The 27,968-nt window shown below is 35.5% G+C and overlaps 2 protein-coding genes across 9 annotated transcripts in view; one reads left to right on the top strand and one right to left on the bottom strand.

Annotated features, from left to right (window-relative positions):
- Positions 1-27,968, top strand: part of CTNNA3 (catenin alpha 3) — a 1,675,875-nt gene that overhangs the window by 648,106 nt on the left and 999,801 nt on the right. The window lies entirely within an intron of this gene.
- Positions 1-27,968, bottom strand: part of LRRTM3 (leucine rich repeat transmembrane neuronal 3) — a 179,162-nt gene that overhangs the window by 125,925 nt on the left and 25,269 nt on the right. The window contains exon 4 of one of the 4 annotated variants that reach the window (XR_007910882.2): positions 1-27,968. This exon is cut by the window's left edge and continues 20,059 nt beyond it; it is cut by the window's right edge and continues 14,328 nt beyond it. The exons of the other annotated variants lie outside the window; for them this stretch is intronic. The gene's annotated coding sequence lies outside the window, so the exon portion shown is untranslated. 4 annotated transcript variants of the gene reach the window in all.

Genomic DNA, 27,968 nt, shown 5'->3' with positions numbered 1-27,968 from the left:
TTCAGTGATGACTCCTTTCTAATAATAGATATTATACATTACAGTTCATAATAATTTGGGTAAGTGATCATTTTAGGACTATATTAGTTTATAATTCAGGCCTTGCTTTCATCCTGCTTTTTATTCAATTAAATAAAAATCAGTGATGAAATAGTGTGACAGGTCTAGTAAATGTATTTGAAATACTATCACTTGCAAATTTGGAGTTTTAGCCATTTTTTCTCTTTTTTTAATTGTGGTAAGAACAATTACAATCAAATCAAGGTGGTATGTACCAATGCCATCTCACTAGTCCCAGTGATCAATTTCTGTTCATAATTGATCATAATGATAGGACTAAGAACCAAAGGGATCACATAAACAAGAATAGTGTCTGAAAATACTAACCGATAGAATAAAAAAAAAGGGAGAGAACGATCCAACATGGGAAGCGGGATACACAGCAGACTCATAGAATGGTGGATGTCCTAAACAACGCTCTGACCTCAGAATCAGCCCTTAAGGCATTCAGATCCGGCTGAAAAGCCCATGAGAGTATTTCAGGCATGGAAAGCCAAGACACTCTTGCAAAAAAAAAATGACCTAAATGAAAGATCTCTGTGAGTGAGATCCCAGTAGAAAGAACAGGTCATCAAAGAAGGAGGTACCTTTCTCTGAAGGGAGGAGAGAACTTCCACTTTGACTATGACCTTGTCTAAATATGATCAGAGTCGGTGAACTCAAAAGGCTTCCATAGCCTTAACAACTCATGACAAGAGCCTAGGGTGATTACTGATGCCATAAACAAGAGTGTCAATTTGTTAAGTCAACAACAGGAGTCACTGTGCACTTATTCCTCATGTAGGATCTCTGTCCTTAATGTGCTGTACATTGAGATTTAATGCTATAACTAGTACTCAAACAGTATTTTTCACTTTGTGTTTCTGTGTGGGAGCAAACTGTTGAAATCTTTACTTAATGTATACTAAACTGATCTTCTGTATATAAAGAGAATCGAAAATGAATCTTGATGTGAATGGAAGGGGAGAGGGAGCAGGAGAGGGTAGGGTTGTGGGTGGAAAAGCCATTATAATCCATAAGCTGTACTTTGGAAATTTATATTCATTAAATAAAAGTTAAAAAAAAACAATTAATGTAAAATCTATTCACTTAACAAAATTGTAAATGTATAATGCAATACAAATTATAGGCAAAATTTTGTGCAGCATATCTCTACAACTTATTCATCATGTATAACTGAGCCTTTTTTTTTTTTTTTTTTTACTAACTGAACAGCAGTTCCCCTTCTCTTAATTCCATAGGCTCATATTCTCAGAAATGACATTGTTATCATAGGTATTGTGATACAAATTTAAGTCATATATAATTATACACAACTTTGGTTGTTCACCACTTAGGAATAAAAGTTAACATTAATGTTACTAAAATGGGAATTGATTCTATAAATGTTAAGCAAGAAAACTTATATTTATGAATTTTTGGTACTTTCAAAATGAAAACATTGGTGATCTAGACACATATGAATAGTGCGATTCATTTATTTATTTTTGACAGGCAGAGTTAGACAGTCAGAGAGAGAGAGAGACAGAGAGAAAGGTCTTCCTTCCATTGGTTCACCCCCCAAATGGCCACTATGGCCGGTGCCGTGCCGATCTGAAGCCAGGAGCCAGGTGCTTCTCCTGGTCTCCCATGTGGGTGCAGGGCCGAAGCACTTGGGCCATCCTCCACTGCCTTCCTGGGCCACAGCAGAGAGCTGGCCTGGAAGAGGAGCAACCAGGACAGAATCCGGCGCCCTAACCGGGACTAGAACCCGGGTGCCGGTGCTGCAGGTGGAGGATTAGCCAAGAGAGCCACGGCACCGGCCCATGTGATTTATCTTAATTTCAATGAGAGTTGGAAGTGCAGAATTTATGGATAGTAACTATCTAGACAACTCAGAAGAGAGTCCTATTTCCTTTACTCATTGCTATATCAAAAAAAATTGATTCCTTTAGCTAACACATTGCTAATATTATTCACTGTTACTTCTTATCAATACTATATATGAACACATTTATTAGAAAAGGTGAAGGCTATGTTTTTGTGAGGGTTGCTCCTTAGTGAACAAATTGGTTGTTAGGTTAGTTGTCAAAGGTGGAATCATATCATGATTGGCTTAGAATAAAACAGATTTTCTAATAGAATGATGATTTTAAAAGGGACTGAAGAATGAGCCTTTGGTAATTTAGAAAATGACAAATCTTAATGGAGTCTAAAACTCTACTTCTGATCAAGAAGTATCTTTGATTCAAAACCTAATGTTTCAGAATCACATCTATTGGGTTTTAGGGTCATTCTTGATGTAAAGCTGTGCTAACCTAGACTGGAAAATGGCTTTTGTTAAAAACAAAAAAGAATCACTATTAATGCTTATAATTCAACATGAAGGAAAACAAGCCTAGTAAATATTGGCAAGAGTCTAACAAATACTTCAGATAAAAAATAGTTGATAAACACAGAGTAAGATGCTGGGTGCCTTCAATCGTTAGGTAAAAACCAAATGATGACCACAATGAAGATACCACTTCACAACCACTGAAAAGAGCAGAAGGCAAACAAAACAAGGTGACACGACATATTGACAGATGATGTGTAATTAAACTCATATATTACTCATGGGGATATCAAATGGAACACCCACACTGGAAAAGAGTTTGGGAGATACTTTAAAAATGATATGTGTACACCTACCCAGGAACATGCAGTTTTAACCCCACATACTTGCTGAGGAGAAATAAAAACGCGATGGTGAAAGATTTGTACCCAGCTGTATACAGCAGCTAAATCCAGTTATCAAAAACTAGAATCAACCTAAATATCCACCATGGAATGCATACATCCGAGCATTTTTATATGATTACACAGTGTACGATGAAGAAGTAACAACCTGCAGTTCTTTATATCACTCCTTTCTTCTTAAGAAACAATCTATGCTACAGCTCGGGTCACCACAAGCTCTGAATCAGAAGTGAGCCAAAGACTGTATTAAGCAAAACAAAAACAAAATAATACATTGAATGATTCCTTTTGTATAAAGTTCAAAGGTGACCAGAATTAACCCACAGTGGATCAGTGGTTGTCTGGAATGGAGGTAGGAAGATTTGACTGCCACTGAGCACCAGGCACTTTGCTTGGTGATGGAAATTTTTTTTGCATTGATTTGTTTGGTTGTTACACTGATGTGGTTGTGACACTGATGTACTTCATTGTCAAAGTCCATTAAACCATATACTTTTAGTCTGAGCATTTCATCTTATGAAGATTATATTTTGATAAAATTGGTTAAAAAAGGAGTAGGTGAGCAGTTTAAAAAACTAAGAGGGGCTGGCGCTGTGGTGCCTCAGGTTAACGCCCTGGCCTCAAGTACCAGCATCCCATATGGGCGCCAGTTCAAGACCTGGCTGCTCCACTTCCTATTCAGCTCTCTGCCATAGCCTGGGAAAGCAGTACAGGATGGCCCAAGTCCTTAGGCCCCTGCACTCATGTGGGAGACCTGGAGGAAGCTCCTGGCTCCTGGCTTCAAATCGGAGCAGCCCTCGCCATTGCGGCCATCTGGGGAGTGAACCATCGGATGGAAGACCTCTTTCTCTCTCTGCCTCTCCTCTCTCCGTGTAACTTTGACTTTCAAATAAATAAATAAATCTTTAAAAAAAAAACTAAGAAAAATATTTTGAAACACTTACTTTACATTAGAATTTTATGAGTGAATGTTACTAAAACAGATTTGAAAGATCAGAATTAAGATTCTTTTGTATTGTATAGAATTGCTTAGTTGCCAAAAGTTTAGTTACTATGAAATAAATGCTTCTTATTTTTCAGTTTAATTAATACTGTTCTTGACACTTGTTAATCGAATTAAATGAAAATTCACTGTAATGATGATGTCAGTGTCATAGGAAAAAATGTAGAAGGTCATAGGAGAGGAAATATCTTGAAATGTTCTGCTATTTTGTTTTTTCATGAAATCTTGTGCTTTAAACTCTTTAGTAAATACTGTTTTATTTTAAATAGAAACTGACATTTGTTTACAAGAGTTTAAAAAAACTATTTTAAATGAAAAGCAAGAACAGCACAATATAAAGTCACTTTTGAAAAATTTCTAAAGTAATGCTTTTAACATCCTCAAATATCTTACTATTACAGAGAATTATTTTTAAAACATGATTCAAAACTCCCGGTGTTTGACTCATTTTCATGCTGACACTTCTGAAATGTCCTTATTTCTCTTTACTATATTTGTCTTCATTCTCTATATCTATGAAGCATGTTCACAAGTTCTGTTTGATAGAACCTTCCAATGGTATCCATATGAAGTTTCATTATTGTGCGTTTTCTTATGTTAATATATTACTTAGAAAACGTAATTTATGAAATAAATTGCTATAACCTGAAAGAAGCCATAAAGCAATCTGCATGGGCTTGTTGTTCCAAAGACATTCTTCAAAAACAGATGGACAGCAAGTATCATTTATATTGAAAATAAGAAGAAAAGAATTTATATTTTACATTAATAAAATGTGTTCTAAGATATTGTATATATTATGAGAAATTTTGAACTGTTTATTCCTTGTGGAAAAGGAAGAAAAGAAATTGAATTCTGAAACAGAATGGCAAAGAAGGGGGAAAGATTAGCTAGGAGAGAAATAAATCTTTGTGCACACAAATGGAATTGGGAAAGCACAAAATATGATCAGATATAGTCCACATTGAGAGGGTGATATATGCAATGGCAGCATTAAATAAAGTTTAAAAACCTAGTGATGTGTAGAGTTTAAAACATTGTAAAAACTGTTAAAGACAGTAGTTTCAAGGATAATGAGCAAAATTTTCAAAAGTCATGAGGGTTAAACAGAAGAAAATAGACTACATTTAATTTCCAGTTCCTGAAATAAATATTGACAGAATAAAATATGCTGAAGTACTTTGGAATTTTTTAAACAAAAGAATATGACCTGACCTTGTAGGTAAAAATTTATCTTGGCAAAAATTTACATAATGTTGTATTTATGAGACACAAATTAAAATAAATTTAAAAAGCAAAAAACAAAAATATATTAAATATTAAAATAAAACCTTATCGGACTTACAAGAATAGTAGAGATAACAGGGTCTCTTGTAATGAAAATGAATTGTTTTATTTTCTGTTGGATGTACACAATTGCCAGTGCTCACCTGCAAACTCAGGTAGAGGGCGAGTGGCTTATACCTTTCCCTTTTCTGAGCAACTCAGTTGTAATAAAGATAGTTGTGACTTATTGAGCACTTGCAACTAGTGACACTCTGATAAATGCTTTATACCAAGCACCCCCAAAGCAGATGTGTGAATTACATTCCTTATTTCACAGGCTTGAAGAAGTTAAATAAATGGCACAAAACCACATAAATAATAAAAATTGCAATTAAGACTTTAAGCACAGTCATATGTTTATTCTTATATATTATGCTCTTTGCATTTTTGTTCTTTTATTAAACTTTACTATCCTGCTTTTTTGCTGTGCTCCTTGTAGTTTAATAAAGTGAGACTTGTTAAGGTCATGGAAAGAGACAAATAATGCAACTACACAGCAAAATGCAAATACGTTTGCACAAAAAGAAAACAGACAAGGAAACAACTGGAATTTTGGCATAATTAATAAATAATATCTTTACATTTTATTTGGTTGAGGGAATTCCCATGCTTGAATTTGAACTCAGACTTCTTGAGATCTTATCTCTATTATCTTCAGAAAATGAAACACTGTCAAGAAGAAAGAATATGTGTGTGGAGAATGGATTCCTGTCTATATCCATGTCCTTTCAGGTGGAATTTAAATATAATTTGCGCAATCATTTGTTACTTTTTTAAATAGTTAGAACTGGAGATAAAGAGAGAATTGACTTTGGCTTTTCAAGACAGAATTTTGGTCCTTTATGAAAATAATATCATTATCTTGACAGAGTTTTTGGTTATATTTCAGGTCACAGTCATCTCTAAATTTCTATAATATTTCTTGGCATTGTTAGCATTTTATGTGAAAATGAATAAGTACTAGAAATGTTTTCTTTTGAAGAATGTAGACATTTTGTGGAGTAAGAGGAAGAACAGTTAGTTTCTGACCACCTCATCGAACTCAGATGTCATATTACCATGAATGTCTTGGAAGAAAAGAAGAATTATTAAATACCTGCTATAAACAGAGTAAATGTTGATTCAAGTATGCAGGAAATGTAGGAAGTCTTCCTATGAGATGGTACTATAAAACCAAAATCTACACTCACGAAGTAAATAAATAAAATTAACGAATATAAAAAATAAACCTACAGAATAACTGAAGAAATCCCCATAGCCATACTTATGACTAACAGAATGCATGCACATAAACTTTAGCGGATGTGCGAATCCAACATCTACTTCCATGTCAGATTCTACTATAGTTCATAGTTTCTAAATATGTAACTGAGAACATTTATGTGTGCACGTGCATGTGTGTAAGTGTGTGTATGTATTTAAAGAGGTGGCTTCTTATCAGAGCCTCAGAGATTTCTTACAAGTTACAATGACTTTGGGTTTTTTAAATATATATGATTCCTTGTACATACAAATTATCCTTAAATCCCAATAAGTTCTTGTTCCCAAAGTACATTGTGTGGAGGAAGAAATCTTTGAGGTAAATCACTATTCTAATTATCATATTTATGTGCTAACCTGGAAAGTCTGAATCTTTGATAAGTAGGTGTTTCTGGTAGAAGGAGTTACCTAGCACCCAGAATGCTAGGCAGAGAGAAGGTCTCTAGGTCATGAAATCATGATGTTATGAGACAGAATTTTCACCTCTAATGTGACAGATACATCACTGAAAAGAATACAAATAGCTAATAAACATGAAAACAATCCCACGAGCAGTAAAATTTAGATTATATCAATTTTGATTTATCAAACTGTAAAAAAGATTTTATAATGTCTGGGTTGTAGGTATGATGAAATAAATACCTTTATAACTTCTGGAGAAGTTATTACATAAATTATCAGAAAAACAATATGGTACTATGGGTGAAAGATGCTAAATCTGTCCCTTTCATACAGTAATTTGCAGTAAAGAAATCTGTCTTAAGGAAATAAACCTACAATCAACATTTTATGGGCAATGTCACTTAAAATTTTCTTCCCCTACCTTTTGACATCGTACATTGTTCAAATGTGCATCAGTAGCATACACATTCAGTTATTTCACATTCATTTTATGGAACAATATAAGACCATCAAAACTCACAATTTTGGAGAAGTTTTAATTACTTAAAAATGTTGTCATGATAACTTAAAACATAAGACATAAAATTCATATACATTATGATTCTAAGTTTGTAAACATAAATGTCTTTGCAAAGATATAAGAATATTTGCTGGTGATTTTATGTTTTTATAAATATTATCTTTATAGATTATCTTTTTAAGATTATTTATTTATTTTAAAGTCAGAGTTAGGTGGAGACAGAGTGAGAAAATTTGTCACTGGGCCACTCCCCAGATGACCACAACAGCCAGGGTTGGGCCAGGCTGAATCCAGGAGCCAGGATCTTCTTCCAGGTCTCTCACATGGATGGCAGGGGCTCAAGCACTGGGGCCATCTTCTGATGATTTTCCCAGGGCATTAGCAGGGAGTTGGATCAGAAGTGGAGCAGCCATACATGAATGGTTGCTCATATGGGATGCTGGTGTCGCAGGTGGTGGCTTTACTCACTACAATACAATGCCACCCCCTGTATGTTCTTTTTAATATTAATATTTAAAATAATATTACAGTGAATATTTTTGCTTATATAATCAGAAAACAAATAAATGGATTTTATTTTAAAATAAACAGCTAGTGAAAAAAAACTACAAATTCCACTCAGAGTAGGTGTTTGATGATGCAGTGTTTAAATTGCCACTTGGAATGTCTGCATCCCATATTTGAGTGCCTGGTTCAAGTTCTGGTTACTTTGCATCCCATTTGGCTTCCTGCTAATATGCGCTCTTAGAGGCAGCAGATGATTGGCTCAAATGCTTAGATCCCTGCCACCCACGTGGAAGACTGGGTTAAAGTTCTATGCTCCTGCCTTTGGTCTACCCAGCATTGACTTTTGCAGGCATTTGGGGAGTAAACCAGTAATTAGAAGATATCTTGCTGTCTGTCTCTGCCTTTCTGATTTAAAAAAAGAAGAAGAAGGAGAAGGAAAAAGAGTAAATTTCAAGTATTAAAAGTGTACCTTTTAGACTCAGTATGTTACTATATATTCAGATTTACATTCATTTGCTTTTCTTTAAATAAATAGGTATTGTGCATTTTTTGTATTAGGTATGTTTTTACCACTGGGGAGGCAATGTTTTGCTTGATGGATACCCTTCGAGCCAATCTCTTTTAACTATTTCATTTTTGATTTGTTAATTTCTTATCTAATTTCTTCATTCTCTGTCTCTTAAACGTGGTTCTGTATGTGTATTTAATTTACATTGATTTTGTGATTTTAAGTTTATTGAATATAAATATATATCATATATATATTTATTATATAATATATATATATATTAGATATATACCAGAGTAAGCTCTCAAACATTCCCCAATATTCCTTACTTGCTATACCAAGAATAAGACTGAATATTGGTTTTGTTTCACAAGCAGTTTGGAAATTTTGAAACTACAGCAGAATCCATAGCCAGCAACACACTAATCTTATTTCATGACAGTGGAAATGATGCTGTCATGTTGAATAATTCCAGTAAATCCTGTGAGTTTTATTGGCAGGTTTTTTTCTGGAAACAGATTGGATCTTTAAGCCTCAGCAGTCATGGGGCAAAGAACTGCCTCTGAGTGGTGACTTGATGTTCAGGGTATAAGTTTCCTTGCCTTTAGTATAGTCTCATTCTTTTGTAGAGGACAAAAACAATTTAGTACGTATTTAGAAATGTTTTCATTAAGTAGCATTCCTATATATTTGAAACATTGAATCATAAATTCTATGACTATTCAGTAGTAAAATAATTTTTCCCCTCTATGAAATAATTTACTGCTCACTACCATGGAACTGAATGCTTTAAGAGGGTATATTCCATCTTGATCAAAATTTCATATGCTCAGAAAATATATATACATATATATGCTAACAAATACATATATTTGTTAATATGTATAAAGGAATATAAAGAAATATAAATATGAAGGAACATAAAATATCTCTGAAGTGGTATTGTTTGCCATAGTTCTATGAAATTAATAACTCACTTCTACTAAACAGTTTATTTTTTTCTCATTCACACATTTATTTTAATTTCAAAATCTTCTTAAGACTTCATTCTTAGAATCCTCCTTTTACAATTTCCTTTAAAATTTAAAAATATTATCCCCTATCAGTTCTTATTTTGTCTGAGAAAATGATTTTGAATGGACTGTTTCACAAAGTCCTGCCTCATATGTTTACACTGTACACTGCTCAAAGTTGTGTGGAGGCTGAAAAAGTAAGTCCTGATTGAAATCCTGCAGTACTGAGGGAAAGGTGCCATTGTCTAATTCATCCAATCAGATAGTACAGTATTGATTATTGTAATTCAAGAAAATGTTAGATGCACACATAGCACACACACATACACACAAATGTATATAGTAGAAGACTTGGTCTTATATGAGACAAAATTTTAATTGTTAACAAATGGAAGGTCATGGTTCATGTGAAGACTGTGCATGTGCATATAAATATTCTTAAAAATCTTGAATTTTCAGGAAAAGAATCTATTTTTTCATCAGTATTGTTGCTTCATTGCCAGAACTGTTAGTTCTTTTAATGAAGTATAAATGTTTGTCTGTTCACAATAATACCAGGTTCCATGTTATGCCTAGTATTCTTTTTGCTTTCAGATTTACATTTGAAAGACAATTGCAACATCATTTATAAATGTAAGATAGGTCACCTTATCTAAAATATTTCTATTCCCCTTATTCTGCTTCTTTGATATAGGGAGATTTAGTAGGACATGTTTCTGAGTCCTAACTACAGTGCTATGACACTAAAACTCTGATAATGTTCTACTGACGTGTTTTAGAAAAACTAGTTCTGTATAGCTTAATACAGAGTTGTGTATGCACACGGATTTGTGTTATTTTTTTTCTAGCAAATTCTAAATAGATGAATTCCAGTTAGTGATCATATGAAACTTGTGGTTTTATTCTTCTGTTAGTAGTTAGAGAACATCATGTTTTTCATTAATTGTAGTTCCTGTTCCATTCTGCTCCCCCCACTACTATGTTCCTTTAGATTTATGGCTCTAAACCTGACCCATAGTCGCCTATGTTAGCAGGCTTCTTTGAGTCTTAGAGCTTACTTTACCTTTGTCTTTGTATAATTCTGAGAAGCATTTCCTGAAAAACAAGTTGTTTTGCATAGCTGAAGTAACCCAGCTGCATACTAATTGTTTAAAATGATAAACCATTTTATGGCAGTTGATTCTTTTAAACAGTGGTGACAGCCAAATAAATTTATTTTCTACTTTAGTATGCAAAGTGTCTTTAAAACTCTGTACATCAAAAATGGGAAAAAGACTTTTTTTCACATGAAACATTAACTGATGATTTACAAGGAACATGTTTTCCACCAAATTCTGAGTGGAAATAGGAAAATTTTATATAGTTTATAAATATTATAAAATTGTTTTCCCTTACTAATGCCAACAATTAATATAGCCGTTTCATTATTTGTCACAGAGCAATGACCTGAAATAAATGAATTATCACTGCAGTTTTACAAATGAGGAAGCTATGGTACAGGTGTCTTTACTCAAAGTAGAGGAGACAAATGACTAATCTTGAGTCTTGTCCACAATATCTTGAGTCCTGTCTTCAATGCTGTATATTGCTATTAAGAGACTAAGTTCTTGCTATTACCTGGACTTACATAACACTTTTCAAGCAGTCCACAGGTTTTGTAAATTTCCAAGTATGATAAATTTCCCTCAAAGACATTTTATAAAAGCAAGAAGGCCCACCATGAAATTGTTGTTTGCACTTAACACCGAAAAGATTTGCAAGCTGAAAGTTTGTTCTACATTCCAATATCAATGATCCTTTTAATTGATCATTGGTCCTTTTAAGTGTATGCTGCCTTTGACAGAGCAAAGAAGTAAGAGAGTATGCGAGGGAGTGACAGTTAATTTTGTTAAGAAATGTGTTGTATCTTAACAAAATTTAGCATTGGAAAGAACCTTTGTGACACTTCTCTCATTAAGGACCTTAAGAGGTAGGAGGAACTATCATATTATCCTAGAAAATAACAAACAAAAGGTTAGCTTTTAAGTGTAAACCACAGGGGATTGGTTTCGAAATCTAGTATAATCCCTGCTTTCACCTACAACTCTGACTTGGGGACAAAGAACAGGAGCTCTGACAGTCAGCACTCACCAAGTGGCAGGCAGTAGAGTTGAGGCAGGAAGGACCAAGAAGGGATTGTTTAATTACAGAGTGAAAGTGGCAACCATTTTGTAGAATTCACCTTGTTCTTATTCATTTTTAATTGTTTTAAAATTTCCATCATTTAATAATGTTATTTTCTCTATTAGACGTATTGCTAAGCCTCAGTGTGGATATTAGGGTTTACTTCTGAGGTTTGATATGAACTTGACTTATCTGTGAAAGATAAAGCTCAGTAGTCACAAATCTGGCTTGATTTGTGGTCTGTGTCTCTTCTGCTTTCTCTCTTGGTTTCTTCCTCATATCTCATGCTGCCTCATCAATTTTATGGAAGGATTATGAAATTCTGTAAGAAAAGATCAAGTGCTGGCTTCAGGGCTTATTGGTAGCTCAGGCCCATGATGACTGTCTAAGATGTCAGTTTCTCAGAAGTGAATCAAGTCATCCGACAGACACAATGAAGGTAGACTTGTGAATGTGTTCCCAACAGCCAGCCCTGGTGTAGAAGTGAGGCTTTTCCCAAGCTGGGCATACTCCTTAGAAAACTGCAGTACTAGTCCTTAATAAATGAATGTTTACTATTGCTCTCAGCTGGTGAACGTTTTATCCATTTTCTTACTTTTTCCCAAGGTAGTACCTTTAAGACAGCTTTAAAAGATATAATTTTAAAGTATTAGGGAAATGATCTAGAGTGATTTCTGAGAAGCACACAACTTCTAGGTATTTTTTCTTCAGCAGTCAAAAAACATGGATTAGCCAGAGGTAAACAAACAAAAAAGATTGTTCTTTTTTCCATCTAGAATTTTCATACCTTATTTATATCTAAAGAAAGCAGAATCTTTTTACTAAATCTCAAAACAGTGTGACAAAGTTTTTCCTCTGATATTAACTGTGGATGAAAAAAATCAATGTCTATACATTGAAAAGCTGTATAACAAATCCTTGGGAATTGTGCAGTTTCACTTTCTAGCTCGAATTCCACCCAGCTTCGTTCTTCTTTGCCATCTGCCTCTCTGATGATGATGTCTTCTCCCCCTGTTCTTTCTCATGCATAGAGTCTTAGCCTCTTTCTATGTTTAGATATTTTCCAAATACTATCCTCACCTTGCTCTGAAAAGTATCCAAAATACCATGTTGATGAGGACTGTCAGGGTTAAGGTGAACCCAACAACCTTCTCTACTCTAACTGCCGCCCGAGGTAGCTATTCGGCTGATTCCAGTCTTTCCAGTACTGTTCGCACAGTTTTGTAACCATTTCCAAGCCCCATGTTACTTTACTAAGTTCTACTTGGAAAGTAATGGGCATGTGAAAAATTGAAGCAAGGAACATATTTTTCAAATGCCCAGAGACTTTACACATGTAATTTCATTTAAGATGCATTAGTCATATAGTGACGTCTCCCATGTTATATATAACTGAGGCATAGAGAGGCAAAATTTTTTTCCCATTATCACATGCTCACAAATGGCAGGGGTAGAGTTCAAAGCTATGTCTGTTTGTGTCAGAGCTCATGTTCTTTGCCTGACATAGCACAGCATCTCCTTATGGATGCATGGTCCCAAGTGGTAGTCAGTTATATTCTTAGGAAATTTCTAGATCAAATACCAAACAGTAGCTTTGTTTCATTTCAGGTATCACGGTTTAAGTAATCTTGGTTCATTTGCAGAGTGTGATGTGGTTTTGGCAAGTAGAACTCTGTGTGCTTCTCACTGCAGTGAGTAAATGTGCTAGACTTCACAGAAGATAAGATTCCAAAGAATCTTTTTGGTCAGTCATTCAACAACTGTTTATTCAATGCTTGCTTTATGCCAGGTACTAAGGATAGGTTAGTGACTACACAAAACAAATATCCTTGCCCTTATGGAATGCACTTTTAGGCAAGACAGATAAAAAATGAAGTGTATATTATGATATATGGTGATAACTGCTCTGCAGAACAACGAAACAAGCAGAAAAATTATTTTAAGGAGGGATGTTAGGAAGGCCTTACTGAGAGTGACATTTGAATTTAGAGTTGGAGTGAGGAGGTAAAGCTAGGTGGACACTTGGGGACAAAGTCTCATGAAGGAAATACCAAGTACAAAGGCTCTGAGGAAAGTGTCTGCCTGTGATGAGCCAGAGAAAGTGAGTTGTTTGTGATGCAATCAGTGTGAAAAATGTATATTAGAATCTGTAATATCTTGAGGACATTGTAATGGCTTTGTCTTTCTTAGTGAAAGAAATGGACAAGCCAACAGAGGGGTTTGAGTAGGAAAGGGAAGGCTATAGTATGTTTTGAAAGAACACTCGAGCTGAAATTCGGTGTTTAATTCAATAAATCAAGCCAGGAGTGGTAGTGGCTTTAATCAGAATTGTTGTCAAGGAGCTGGGAAGAGGACAGATCCTGATTACATTTAGAAAGTTGCGTGTTCTAATCACAGAATTTAGTGAAGGGTTGAAAGTCGATAAGAGAGAGAAAAAAAGATGCATGAGGGATGCCTGCAACATTTAGGCCTGAGTATACAATACATTAGGCTGGCGAATATTAGGGGATGAATAGATACAGTGGAGAGTGGGTGGAAGTGGAAATCAGGATTGTGATTCTGCATATTAAGTGTGAAATATATGACAATATTATTCCTTTAAGATGTGGCATTGAATAGATAATTGAATATAAGACTAGAATTCAGAAGAGAGGACCAGGTGAAGTTTATAAATTTAGAGTAATCTGTATATGTCTGTTGCAATGGTATTGATGAAATAATGAAAGGAGTATTTTAGAAACAATCAATTAGGGAAATAAGGACTAAGCTGGTACACTCATATAAGAGGTTTGTCAGATGACAAGGAACTAACCAAAGAAACTTCACAGGAGGGTCTAGGACGTTAAGAAGAAAATCAGTAGTGAGCAATGTCCTTGAATTTAATAAATAGACCAAGGAAGAGGATATTGTCAACTGTGTCAATGGTGGCAGTTGACACCTGACATTAGACTTAGCAACACAGAGTTTACTGATGAAATAAGGAGGAGTTTCAGTGGAATTGTGGGACAAACCTTTGGAGTAAGTTACAGGGAAAGAACGAGATGAATTAAATATCAGAAATTATGGACGAAAGTACAAATGATAGAGTATCATCATAATATACTACAGTTATTATGGCTAGCTTTAAAGAGAACATGGTAGTTTTATTTCACAAATAGCACATATATTACTATATCACAAATCTGTGTTTTATGTTGTGTCAATTATCAAATTAATTGAATTCATTTATAATCCTGTGAGTTTTTAAAATTGTATAAATTTGAAAACATTGGTCTGAGAAAGCTTTGGTCCATGGATTTGCTGGCCCTTAGCAGAAAGCAAAGCTTAAGAACTGCCCCATGTTTTAACATCACTATCAAGAGTTCTATAGATCCTTTCCTTTTCCTTCTATTGCTTACCAAAACTGACACCATTCCTTAAAAAAAGATTTATTATTTTTTTGAAATGCAGAGTTACAGAGAGGTGGGGGAGACAGAGCAAGACAGAGTTCTTCCTTATGTTAGACCACCCCCAAAGTGGTCACAATGGCCATGTCTGGGCCAGATTTCGTCCAGGCCAATGCCAGGAGCCTGGAACTCCATGCAGCAAGTGAGTGTCAGGGGCCCAAGCACCTGGGCCATCTTCTTCCACTTCCCCACAGGGAGCTGGATCAGCAAGAAAGCTGCTGGGACTTGAACTAGCACCCATATGGGTTGCCAGCATTTCACACAGCAGCTTAACTCACTGCCGCCACGAAGCCGGCCCCTGACATTATTCTTAACCCTATTACATCTCTCAAATTTTCTAATGGTACCTATAAAATGGAATTTAAAACAAAATTTTCTATTTACCACAGATCATATACGACTCTGTTCCATCCTTTTGCCTTAAACTTTTGATGTGGAATTTTGCATTCTGAAGAGATGCTTGCAAAGTGGAATGTTTTATCCAAAAATTTTCATGTCAAAGATGGAATATGTTCATAATATTTTGGTTGAGTAAAATGTCTTCTGTTTCTCTCTTTTCCCTTATAGATATTTATAAATGATTAACTTACATTTTCTTGCTACATATTATCTGAGGAAAGACAATTCCAATTAGCAATTAGTGCAATGCCCTCAGATATTTTTAAGTTTTTCAATCATTCTGTTTTGCTGTAGGGTTTCAAATGTGGCAGATTAAATTTACAATCAGACTTAGCTGATACTTTCCATATAACATCTGGTCTGACAGATCTGTAGTCAATCCTATAAATCAAAACTGAGCTGACATAGAAGTGATAAAGAAATTCAGAAAAGCCTCATGATTCTTGTAGAAGATTTGTGATCATTTTTATGTTAATGTAATAGGACTAAAAATGAACTGCTATATTTTAAATTTTAAACATTTACATTATGAAAATGGTTTGATTGTAATCACTTTACTGAAAAATAAAGTTATCTGCAAAGAGCGAAGGCTGAGAGCTTGAAGAGAACAAGAAATATATTTAGGGAATTTGTTAGAGTTGAATATAAATATTTCCAGAAACAGCAATGAAGGTCAACTCAGGAAGATTACATATATCGAAAAGATTTGTGAAAGGGAACAATTAAAAACTCAGCGTAGACTGGGCTCAGAGCAGTATGTTTTGTTTGAGATGGTGGCAACTCATGCTGAGAAGCTTAGAAGACTTGACAAGTTTAGTAAAAGATGATAGGTCAAAGAAAGAGAAAGCAAAGATAATAATTTGTGAGTCTCAGCAAAGTGTCTTAGTCTTAAGTTTAAGATGTGAAGCTATGAGAAGAAAGGTGCAGTATGAAATTAGGGAGAGGGGCTGTGGTGTAGTAGGGTGAACCTCTGCCTGTGCGCTGGCATCCCATATGGGTGCCAGTTCGAGTCCTGGCTGCTCCACTTACAATTTGGCTCTCTGGTAATGGCCTGGGAAAGCAGTGGAAGATGTCCCAAGTGCGGCTTCTGGCTCCTGGCTGCTGGCTGCTAGCTGCTGGCTGCTGGCTCCTGGCATTGGATTGGTCAGCTCCAACTATTGTGGTCATTTGGGGAGTGAACCAGCAGATGGAAGACTTCTCTCTCTTTCTCTCTCTCTCTGTCTCTCCTTCTCTCTGTCTGTAGCTCTGCCTCTCAAACAAATAAATAAATAAATAAATCTTAGATTAGGAAGAACTCATGAAATTAGAAATGATGATGAGGGAAATTAAATTAAATTGGAAGTAGAAGATATGGAAAAGGGCATATTGGGACAAATAAGGCCATGCGATTTTTAATCTAGAAGTGTCTATAGAAATCATCTACTTTATTTTGTATTATAGGAGATGCACAGAAGTTGAATCTCTTTCCTGGTTTGTGAAGATAACCAAGAGCTGAGCCCTTAGAACCCATGACTCTTGATCCTCAGCCTTTCTATGCTTCTGGTTCTCTTGAATGGATTGCCACAGGAGTGAAAACAGTGATAATCCTGGGGCACACATTACAGCCCCAGCCCCCACGTGGGATGCTCATACCCCATATTGTAGTACCTCGTTACGAGTCCTGGCTACTCTGCACTTCAGATCCAATTTCCTGTTAATGCACCTGGGAGGCAACAGAAGTTGGCATATGTTTAGGCTCTTGCCATCCATGTGGAAGACCTGGATGGAATTCCTGGTTCCTGGCTTTGGCCTGGGCTAGCTCTGACTGTGGCAAACATTTGGTGGGTGAATCAACAAATGGAAGATATCTCTCAGTTTCTCCTTCTCTTTGTGTCACTCTTTCAAATTGATAAATACATCTTTTTTTAAAAAAAAAAAAGAATAATGGTAATTCTGACTCCTCTTAATAAAACAAATGAGGTTAAGAAAGATTCATTATTTCTGCTAAGCATGAATATTGAACCAGAGATAAAAATAGAAACCCTATCTTGGTTTCTAGTTCAAAAAGTTCCTAACCATCAGTCTGGGCAGTCAAATACTCTTTAAGTTTTTCCTGGTTATGCACCATTATCACTGAAAATTTGGGAACATGAAATTCTATAAAGATAAAGAGGAAATGAAAGATTGTCAGAACGATGGATCCATTGCATCAGAACACTGAGCCAACTTCTGCTGCAGCCTTTACGCGAAAGCTATGGTATAATAGCAGCAGGATGAATGTGGTAACTAGTGTTAATTTTTCAACATCCACCCTGTGGATATCAGTGCTCAGCAGGGCCAGTATAGAAGTATGCATAATTAAGGGAGAAGGGTCTGTTGAAAGACTGTGGGGAGGAGACAATTCCTTTGCTCTTCTCTTTCTCTGTCCTCAAACAGCAACATAATTACTTGGTAAAGTTCAATTATATCTAGCCTAGAAAGGGAGATTTCAAGAATTTCTGATTTCTTCATTTTATTATCTTGAAAGTGCATTTTAACATTAAACCTTAGCTTGACCCATCAATTCCCTTCTCCTTTGTTTGTGGACCTATGTTTGAAGGATCTCAAAAAGTAACAGTGTGAGAATCACAATTAGGATGGTGTGCCCCAGGGGTAGAGAGGGTTCCTTCATCAAATTTGGCTGTGGTGCTGGAATTTTAACATGTGTTGTTGGCTCTTGGGATTGTGTTATTGCTCCAGCTGAGTGAAAACTTGGCTTTTGCTTTTTGTTTTGTGGAAGTATTTACTAAAATGGCAGGATCTGCTTACTTGGTTATTGAATTATTTTGCCTGAGAAACATGTGAATTCTGAACTCAGCTGCACATTTGTGACAGAGATAGCTAATAATCTGAGCTATATGCTGCTTTTTTTTTTTTTTTTTTTGACAGGCAGAGTGGACAGTGAGAGAGAGAGACAGAGAGAAAGGTCTTCCTTTGCCGTTGGTTCACTCTCCAATGGCCTCTGCGGCCGACACGCTGCGGCCGGCACACCGCTCTGATCCAATGGCAGGAGCCAGGTGCTTCTCCTGGTCTCCCATGGGGTGCAGGGCCCAAGCACTTGGGCCATCCTCCACTGCACTCCCTGGCCACAGCAGAGAGCTGGCCTGGAAGGAGGGCAACGGGGACAGAATCCAGCGCCCCGACCGGGACTAGAACCCAGTGTGCCAGCGCCGCTAGGTGGAGGATTAGCCTATTGAGCCGTGGCGCTGGCGATATATGCTGCTTTTTAAAGACTTTAAATTTTTTTCTACAATGGCAGAACTATAGTATACAAAGGTCAGCCTTTTAGAGGCCGAGTTTACATCTGCTTTCTATTAATAGATTTCATGGGCTTTTCTAAATAACCTTGAGGTTCAGTTCTTCTACAAGAAAGCAGGTAAAGAACAAGGACCTTTGGTTTGTTAACCTTATTAACCAATAAAGCTAAGTTGCTGAATTTGCCTGTTTCAAATAAATCAGTTGGATCAATTAGGATATTTATTTTCCTCCTTTCTCTTTTATTCAATATTGACAAATGATACTGAGATGAAATCAGCTTCTGAGATTATCTGGCTCTGGTTCTGAATTTTCTGGATCCTGTGACTGAAGGCCAGGAAGCATAGATGATCAAAATTGTATACTAGGTGTGTTCGGTAACTGTTGTTGGCCCTCTGGTCCTACGCTCCCTCCTCCTCCAAACTGCTCCAAGCCTGGAAGCTTCAGCTTTCTCAAATGTTTCAGAGGGTCCTTTGCCCTCTCACTGCTTCTGCTTAGGTTTGACTATAATGTAGGGTTCACATCTCTAAGTCCAGACAGAAGGTTGGAGGAGGCAGGATTCTCATTTCTATAGCCTCCTCCTTGCCTAGGTTAGTAGTGGCTGTACTACTTGCGATTGTCTCCTGCAGGCACACATTTCAGAAATTCTGGCTAATTCTCTTCTTTGTGCTTCTGCTTTAAGGTAATAATGGCATTCGGCTTTTGCTGTTCCTTAGTGTTTCACCATCCTTGCTGGCTCCACCTAACCCTGCCTATACTTTTGCAAAATTTTGCTGCATTAATTTTTTTGAATCATCCCTTCTGAGTGTGTCATCTATTTTCTGCCAGAATCCAGACGAGCACAACTCTGGTAGGCACCTGCCAGACAGCACTATGCTTTTTTTTCCACACTTTTTCCTTTCTGATGATCTTCTATATCCTTTGGTTTTATTACCACTACATTTCTTTCCCCAAGTAATGTCATTAGGAACGTCTTGATGCTTCAAAAAGTTTTTAAGTTCTCTTTATTTTTCAGGAGATTGATGTTCTCTTCCACCCAGTCTCCCAAGTGTTAGTAGTAAACAGGACAGGTTACTGCTAAGCTTTAGGGGATCAGCTTTTTAGTTTTTTCTTAGAGTGTGATTTGTCATAGCTGACTTTGACTAAAGGAAAAATACATATGCATCTATGTGTTTTAATCACAGAGTACTAAGATTTTCTCTGCATGGAAGTGAGCAATAGGTAAAAAATAATATGAGAAATTAATTTCACCCTGGAATGACAGCAATGTGATTATTGACTGGTGATTTTTTGTGGAGAATATTTCACTGGAGGGAAACTGACAACATTGAACAGCTCCATGCAAAGCTAGCCTGTCCCTTGCTAAGGATTAAAAATAAAGTAATCATTGTTTATTGCCTAGATGACAATAACTTGGAAAGAAGCATTTTTGGGACAAACTCTTCAAACTAGTTAAATCTGTACATCAGCTAGTTTTGTGAGGTTCACACAGCTAACAAGAGATCAGGTAATACCTACCCATTCCTTAGGACTCAGTTTAAGTTATCCTCTCTACTGAGAAGATCCCCACTCGCTCCCTAGATACTCTATCAATGGTTCTCAACCATAAGCAGGCTTCAGAATCATTTGCTGGCATTTGACTATTTGAAAACATCCTAGAGTTACACAAAACAGCCACTTTCCTTTACATTGGCTCTTTGTAAATCCAAAAAATGGGAACCTTTTGAGCAGATACAGACAGCTACATGTAGGAAGAAGGCTAACAATAAAGCTAACAAGTAGGAAGGTTCTTATTTCTCCAGCCATCAAGTCATTTGTAAAATTCATAAAATCCAAAGAAAATTCTGTGGCTGAGGTCTTTATAGTTTGGGTAGCTTCTGTAAAATCCTTTCAGATAGGCTCAGAGTTATATTTGAGGACCCTTTTTCTTCAGGTAATTGCCCCATTGGAAGAGCTACCCAACTCTGCCCAAGCACTTAGCAAAGTGTCATGTTGTAGCCTTTCTAGAGATAGACCTTTTAGTTAGGGTGAAATTAGTGATCATGTTGAGGCACAATTGGTTCCAAGAATTTGAAATTCCTCATCATCTGTAAAAGCAGAAATAATAGGAAACATGTGATGTTCATGCTACCAACTAAGGAACTCTTAAAACCTATAGTTTTCAAATTGAGGACTAGGAAGAACAGTGGAGGCTGATCTCCAATTTGTGATAGAACCTAGCAAGGCTGCCTCAGTCTTACTGTTATAGACTGAAATTCCCAGAGATCATCCAGTCATCCATCCTTCTATCCATCCACACATCCATCCATTTTTTAATTCACAATTGTTGAGTATGCACTCTGTGTCAAGTGTTATGAGAGGCTGTGTGAAATCCCAAAATAAATATGGGATTTAGAACCAAATAGACTTGATTTTAGACCCTGCCTCCTCAACTTCCTAATATGTGTCTTTGTATGAAATGACTAACTTTACTGAGTTGGCAGTTCTCATCTAGAATGTTTTATCCTACATTAGACAAATCTTCTGAGAATAGGAGCCTATACAACTCTATAGTGCATAACTGGCTTGATACATAGTAAAGAATGAACAGTTGAGAGAGAGTTTTTGGAGATATGATACAATAATATCACAAAATAATCCTGACCTTTTCCTATTCTCCATTGATAATCTATATGTATAATTTCTATTTTCATGTCTTCTATAGTACATCACTTAAAATAAATTAGATCTTTTTTGGAAAACAGTACTTAGAATAAAATTGCAAAAGCCCAAAGGCATCTAGAAAAAGATTTTTAAGTTTTCAGAAATTAGGAGAAGTCTTTTTTCTTGTTTGTTTACTACATTCTTTGTTTACTACTACATTTTACTTAATCTTCACATGAGAAATTTGGAAAGAATTCGATAATGCTATCTATATATGTGACTTGCTCTGTTATTTTTCATAAAGCACACTTAAATCTATTAACTTGATACTTTTTTAAATTGAGATCAGAGCTTAGTATTTCCATTTTATATATAAGGAAACTACAGAATCCATATATCCTGATTTTCAATCCAGCAATTTCTCTACTCTTAGCCAAAGACCTTTAATAATCAGTCCTATATAAAAGAGTTTGGACAGTTCAAAAAATTTGAAAATATTAGTTGAATCTGCTATGCAAGGGTCTACCTGGTGGCTGTGACAATTTCATAGGAAATAGTTCTGTCAGAATGTGGTGAATTCCTATGGAATACACAGTAGAACCTTTATGAATACTTCTTTCACCATTCAATAGGTAAGAGGGCCCTTGTGGAAACAGATTCAAAGAAATGAAGTAACTAAAGCAAGATGGTACAAGTGCTAAATGCTAATAAGTGCACAATTAGAATTTTAATCCAAATTCATCTGAAAATATTTCCAATATGACTTTATATGATTTATTGGTATAAGTTTAAATAAAAGGAAAGTTTATATATCTATATTCACTCTTTAACTGTAGTCAGTTTATACAGTTTGCCCTAGGGGGTCAGCATAAAGACTGTAATCAATGTGAATGAGACTTTGTAGAACTCAGCAGTACATAAACTGTTCTCCTATCTTGGTAGCCTTCCCTCTGAACATAGTCACATTATTTTAGCTGTATTGTATGTTTTTTTCCCTCTCTGCAGTCATTTAGGATCTCTGCAAAAGGAGCTCATATGGCAGAAAACTTGATTTTAACATTATTATAACTAGACATAGGATAAAATTCTGATAAAATTCAAATATATTGTGTACAGCATGATTTACACTTGTCTACCTGTCAAATGTTATAAATTATATGCAGTTTGTAAAACGAGGTACATAAGCAAATTAAGAAAATTCCATACTTTTCAAGTTTTGTGTTGGAAATTATTATTGTAAACAAAAATGTTATGTTTGGATAAGGCTTGTGAACTATTTATTGAATAGCATAGATATCAATTTTACTTTTGGCTAGCATTTTAAGAATGATGATGTATAGTACAAGAAGGAAATAATAGCTAGTACATTTTGAGCACTTATTATGTATTCAGTTCTGTTCTAAACATTTTACATCTTGAAACTTTTATGACATTCGTAACCATTTGAGGTGGATTTTATTATTATCTTAATCTTATAGCAGGGGAAATAAAGTCTCAGAGTGGTTATTTGCCCAAGTGATTCTGATTGAGATCTGACTCTAGCAATCTTTCTCTGCACCCTCTGCATTTTACAACGATACAAAGTAAAGCCTACAGTGATATTAAAAAACATCTGGGTAAAATTTTTAAAATAAAGCTTTTATGGCCTAATGTTAGCTTAGTAGGACAACATCCACACATCACAAAACAAGCCAGAAATACAAGTGCAATCTAGTTGATACCTGTGTTTGTTTCAAAGATGAAACTATTATATAGGAAACACATGCAGTTCTCTGAAAGATTTTTTTCTTTTATTATTTTTACAGGGTAATGTGTCTTTGAAGTATTTATGCAAGGAAGTCTGAGTCATAGCTTATCATGTTTTTTAAGAGTCACTCTGAAAGAACATTATAGTATAACTTATTCTTTGTTAGGAAAGTACTGGTAAAAATAATGTAATCATCAGCATTTGACCAAAAGATGGAAAATCTTAAAATAAACCTCCTTGATTCATTTTCAACTCTCTCATTTCAGACAAATGACCGCAGGCCTATAGATGTGGATATTTTTGTTTTCAATAATTTGAATCGTAGGCAAGAACACATTCAAAGACCATTAGTGATTTCCTTCTTTGTAACAATCACCTTCCCATGATATTGGAAATGCTGTTACAGATTCGTCAGTGTGTTGCCCACAGACAGTCAGAAAGGTCTTAAGAGAGCTGAGTTTTCAGGTCATTGGGGAAGCACAACTGGATCAAATTGATATTTAAGATAACTGAGGTCAAGCCAGATAGGAATTTCCATTGTACTTTTCTGTGTTTTGGTTTCCCTTTGTGCCTAGAGTTGTTTCTCAATGGGCTCAGTTTTCTCTAGTAGATGTTAAGCAAGTTAAGTGGAAAATATATAAATAGCAGTGAGCTTTTTAAAGACCTTTTATAGAAGTAGTCAAAAGATAACCTGCGTTCTAAACATGTAGGCCACTCTTTGGTGGCTCTTGACTCTAAGTTAGCTAACTAGAAAACAACCTGATTTTGAATCAGGTTTCTTTGAAAATTGTTGATGATATACAATTAAGCATAAGCAAGGCCACTTTATGAAATATTTAATAATTAGTGGTACATAGTATTGACAAAGCAGAAGACTCCCTCTATGTAACCAATTGGTGCAATCATAATGATTATAAATGAAAATGGATTTGCAGAGATCCTGAATTCATAAGACTGTACCAGCAGCAACTTGTAATTTATCTATCTTTCATTATGACCTATTGTGTAAACAGTACATCATCACAATCTTGACTTTCCTTTGTTTTGTGATTGCCTAATTAAACCTCTTCAGTTAATCAACCTAATCTTATAAAAGTGACATTCTGCAAATATGTACACTTGAACTTACTGTTCTAATTTCTCTTTTCCTGAAATTCTCTGTCTTTTCTACATTTATCCTTTCCCTATCCATCCTCTATTCAAATTATCTATAAGGTATAATTTTCCTCTATTTACCCTATTTAACCCTAAATAATCATACTTTACCAGCAACTTTACCTTGTAGTATATTATACTTATGCACTAAATTATTATTATGAAAATATAATATGTTTTTCCTCATTTCATAGGAGTATGTTTTACATTTGTCATTTGATTTTAAGCTTGTGGTTTTGTATCTTCCAGCAGTTCATATCATAAGTTTTTTCATACAAGTTAATCAGTAAATATTTATGAACTGATAGTGATTGAATACTTATGGACTGAGATCGCTTAGACCACAGGATAGGATGTTACTTTCCTGTTATTTTTATGTGGCTGCATTGTAATCAGACACTTAACCTTGGTATCACCAGCATCTAGTCTGGCACAAATCAGACTGAATGAATGTATGTTTGCTTTCCTGAATACATAGATCTTTGATGATCTCTGTGTAAACTAATTATTTTAAAACAAAGAACAGTTTAATTCAACAATTCATAAATTAGCTAGTGGACCCTCAGACATTTAGTAAAGAAAAATGTGTCCTTTCAGAAGAACAGAGGTGAGCTCATTCAAAACCCAGGGGAATACCTATTCAATTCCTTCCTCTAATATGAATTTCTGATAGTTTGTGACTCTTTTCAGTTTGAGCCACAGAAGCAGCTGAATGTTTTTGCTCAGAAAATGCTTGGTGTATTCCCTGTATTGGGAAGAAATCTATCTTGTGTTGATGTTGGGTCACATTTGCCTTTCATTAAGTAACTCTCCAAAACACAGAAAAAGAGAAAAGCTAAAACAAAACAGAGAAGAGATATCAGGGGAGGGCAGAAGAAGTTGAAGAACTTGTGGGTTGTCTTTGATGTCTTTGACTGCCAAAGATTTACTCAGTCATCCTGGAGAAGGTTTAACCTCTCTGGTCCTTGTCATAAAATGGGAAACAAAAGGGCATACTTTGAATCATTTCCAAGGCCAGTGTGTCTTAATAAATACTTATTTTCTGGCAGTTTTGGAAGTATTGCTTGTGCTTTTTCTCTTGAAACTCCTTATAAGCTTTTGAAAGGTAGTTTCCCTTACCTTGAGTGTGAAAGTGACATCTGTCCTTTTTCAAACCTTCAGAACTCTTGTATTTATCTGAAAAGGTTTGTCCCCTGCATAGTTTCAATTACAGTAAGTATTATTTTCATTTTGGTTCTTAGCAAGGACTTCTGCTGTAGTGTGGCTGCGTGACAGCTTCTGTGCACCCCTCCAGTGGTGGCTGAAGTGATTTCTGCACCTGTCTTATGCTTAAAAATATTTGGGGGAAGAAATGGACTCAGCATGCTGGAAAACATTGATTTGTTTCCCATATTATGCTTTACTGCTGAAAGTCACGGATCTGGAATGAGAACCAATTCGTCAAGGTCACTAGCTTCTTCCTGAAGTATGTTCTATTTATCTAAACGGCTCTGGGACAGGGTCTTCTCTTCACTGAAGGTCAAGGTTGATTGTCATTTTTGGCCTTTATTTGGAGATGGGCTTTCTGAAATATGTAAACAGCTTTGTCCTGCCAGGTAAGATAAGTCTGTCTCTAGACTCTAGACTCCAGACTCTATTCTATCATCTAGAGTCTTCCTTGTGTGGTGATAAATGCCCCCTATGCTAAGGTATATAAGACAAATAGTAAGCATTCCAAATGGTCTAGTCTCCTGGGAATGAGGGACAGGGGTGAATCATATCCAAGCAGCTATAATAGAGTGGCTAAGAATAAAACTTGAGTTCACATTACATTTCCTGCTCTTACTAGCTCTGTGATCCATTTACCTATCTGGAATATGAATAAACAGACCTATCTCATAGAATTGCTGTAAGAATCAAATATGCTAAGGGAAACCTTTATTATAGTGCCTAAAAATGGTAAGCTATTAATAAGATATAGGTTTTTTTCTTCTTTTTTTTTTTTTTCAAAAAAAAAAAAAAAAAAAGAGAATGTGCGGGGGTAGGCTTTGTGGCCTAATAGGTAAAGTTGCCACCTGCTATGCCAGCATTCAATATTGTGCCAGTTCAAGTCCTGGCGGCTCCACTTCTGATCCAGCTGCCTGCGAATGCTTTGGGAAAAGCAGCAGAAGATGTTCCACAAGTTTGTGTCCCTGCCACCAGCATGAGAGGCCTAAGGAAGCTGCTGGCTCGTGGCTTTAGCCTGGGCCAGGACTAGCTGTTATGGCCCTCTGAGGAGTGCACCAGTGTATATAAGCGCTCTCTCTCTCTCTTTTCAAAGTTCTCTCTCTGGCATTCAAAATAAATAAATAAATAAATCGTTTTTATGAAGAGAGAGAGAGAAAATGTATACGAAAAACTGATAGTGGGCTTGTGGTATGTACTATGCAGCAGGAAAAAATGACTTGTATTTAAATAAGCATGGAATCTATTCAGAGGAAAAATAACATTCAGAGGGAATTTTTGTACAATGACTACAAGAGCATTGTTAAAGAGACCAATCAGGATTCAAATTCTGGCTCTGTATTACACCTCAATTTCTTTACGCATTAAATGGACTAAGATACAACTCACTACACTGTGACAAATTCCTAAAATCTCCCTCCCATCATTCAGAGTCCTCTGTAATGTGGCCTTTGTATGAACTTGTGTTTATTTGATAAAAATTAAATGATTGTAACTGAACAAATATTTTTGAATTTGGCTACTTAAGGACCTTATAATTCGTGAATGATTTTATAATTCATTGGATAATTCTTTTATATTTCCAGTGCTTCTTGTAACATATAGGGCAATTCACATAACTGAAAAATGATAAGCATTTGTTGCAAATACATGAAATATATGAAGTACATATGTTTTATAGCAAAAACTGCATCCCAAATCTCTTATGAATATTTTGGCAAGGATAAGGGAATAAGAATCTCTTGATTAATATAATAGGATTTCAGTATGTCTCTACCAAGTATGACATTCATTATTCACACATAAATTCATTAAACATTCTTCTACTTCAAACTCTGCCATAAGCATTTTTGAAATAACAAAATAATGTGCAAAACATAATTCCTCCCTATAAAACATCCCTAACAGGAAGATAATATATGGACTTGAGGCAATAAAGTACAAGTTGAAAATGACAAGGATGTAGAACTAAAATAATATAACAAACAACTAAAGTTCAAGAAGAAATAATACTTTTAGTTGTAATAATCAGAAAATAGTATATGGAAGATTTGATTGTGCTCATAAAGTATAAGCCAAATGTTGCAAAAAGAAATATTCTAGTAAGAATCAATATGAGCGAATTAGAGGTACATCTGAGGGAGATGTTCAAAGACTGGCTAGTTGTGGTTTTGCTGGGGAATATTGGTATTGAGGGTAGTTGTAGAAGAGAAAGATAAAGACTAGATTAGTCTAGACTGTAATAAGTTGTGGGGAGATGGTAGAAATTTCTGAGTTATGAAATACTAAGTTTACTATGTAATGTCTAGCTTTTGGGCCCACTCAGAAATTCATTAAAATGCTTTTCCATTTTGTACTTTCAGTATCCATTCCTCTTGGCCACATTGTTAGAGAGAGATACCTTTTTATTTGTGCACTAGACATGCAATCCCTGCATGTTGGAGAAGTTGGAGGTTGCCAGCGACCAGCAAATCCACTTGGTATTTTCCAAGCATTATCAAATAGATTTTAATTTTTGTATACTATGAACATTTGAAATACACACAGTGGTAGTCCAATCATGTGTAATCCTGTAGTCACTGCTGAATTGAAGTGACTTTTAGGTTGTAATTTTTATACTGG

The sequence above is a fragment of the Oryctolagus cuniculus genome, chromosome 15 (assembly GCF_964237555.1).
Source record: "Oryctolagus cuniculus chromosome 15, mOryCun1.1, whole genome shotgun sequence".
Taxonomy (NCBI): Eukaryota; Metazoa; Chordata; class Mammalia; order Lagomorpha; family Leporidae; genus Oryctolagus; species Oryctolagus cuniculus.
The sequence above is the reverse complement of the archived record's forward strand: the minus strand, read 5'-3'. Positions and strand labels throughout refer to the sequence as shown.